The 1,546-nt window shown below is 37.9% G+C and overlaps 1 pseudogene; it reads left to right on the top strand.

Moving 5' to 3' along the window:
- The first annotated feature begins 611 nt into the window (after nucleotides 1–611).
- Nucleotides 612–730, top strand: LOC134947194 (5S ribosomal RNA; annotated as a pseudogene).
- The last annotated feature ends 816 nt before the right edge of the window (nucleotides 731–1,546 follow it).

Genomic DNA, 1,546 nt, shown 5'->3' with positions numbered 1-1,546 from the left:
TTTCTTTCTCTCTCCTTTGTCATAACCTGCATAACTTTCAGTACCTGCTAGACATTATTGTGTCAAGATTGTTTACTTCGTTAAACAGGCTGCTTTATTTTTCAATTAAGGGAATGATTCAGTTACGCTGGTCTAATTTTCAACAATAATCTATGCAATTCTGGACCCTTTTTTGACATCTGAATACCATAACTGTATTTTGTCCTAGATTGCTAATGTGTCAGATATACACATGCTGTGAGAATATATTTGCAAAGCTCTATATCACCGTCAATAATGACAGCTTATGATAGGAGCACAACATCAGCTATAGTGACTGGTATTGCCCAGAATTCACTTTATATGGACACGACACCCATCTCTGTCTTGGAATGTTATTACATTAATTTATGCTCTTTAATCTCAACAAAAATTTCGTGGACTCTCATCCACGATCCACGGAACACAGTACCACGGATGTGTGAACTGCTGAACCGTGCCTAACGTGGAAAGCAGATCCACATATTTTCACCCACTTCACTTATTCATCCCTCTTCCCTGTTTTCTAATTATTTCCTACTCCATAATTTCTTATATAGGTGCACTCTCATTGGTGTACAGATTGCATAATCCTCTACTATCATACCACGCTGCCAACGCCCGATCTCGTCCGATCTTGGAAGCTAAACAGCGTTGGGCCGGGTTAGTACCAGGAGAGGAGACTGCCTGCGAATACCTGGTGTTGTAGAGTAGGATTTATTTTCCTCTCTATGTGAGAAGGGACACCAACAGCAGTATCACCACTAACTCTATTCAGTACCTTCTTATCCTTATTTAATCCGTGTCCATTGCAGTGCAACACCTCATTTTTTACCAATGTGATATCTGTCAATATTTCAGGTGTTCAAATATTGGTGACCATTGAATATTAACTAAAACTTAATATAAGGTATAATAGTTAAATGTATCCATAATATTTTTGACCACTCCTCGGTCCCACTAATACAGAAACTCTGTACTGGTCAAGGGAAATGGGGGTATGACAATCCAGTGTCTACAACCTTTCCGAATCACTCTTTGAAGCAAGAGACCAGAACATTTTAAAATTTTTCAATTCTTTATTTCATAAGGATCATTTAGATGGGTAATTACGTCCTAAACAATACCAATAAAAGCTATGTTTTAAATATTTCTCAATACCTAATATAGGAATTTCCTTCCGTGTATAAGAGTGCGCCCACACAAGAGCCTTCTCTCTCTCCCACTGTCAATCTGCGTATTTTCTGGCTCTGGGCGCACCACCAACTAGGACAGTTTTTAATATGAGAAAATTCTATATATTTTCTCTTTCCCACTACTGGGGTAATTAATCGTCCATTTTTGGTATTTCTCTTATATACATGACTGTATCTCTGTGACCTGTGCCCGATCACCCCTTATTTTGCCTTAAGTATTCTATACTGTTGTAATAACAGTCTCTGATTATTTGGCATGGTCTTTACCATTACGTTTGAATTTATTTTACTTCAATTCTTCTTTCCTACCCACAGATCCTTTTAGCAGCTAC

This window comes from Pseudophryne corroboree, chromosome 7, assembly GCF_028390025.1.
Source record: "Pseudophryne corroboree isolate aPseCor3 chromosome 7, aPseCor3.hap2, whole genome shotgun sequence".
In the NCBI taxonomy this organism is placed as follows: Eukaryota; Metazoa; Chordata; class Amphibia; order Anura; family Myobatrachidae; genus Pseudophryne; species Pseudophryne corroboree.
Note: the sequence above shows the minus strand (reverse complement) of the source record. Positions and strands in the feature narration are given on the sequence as shown.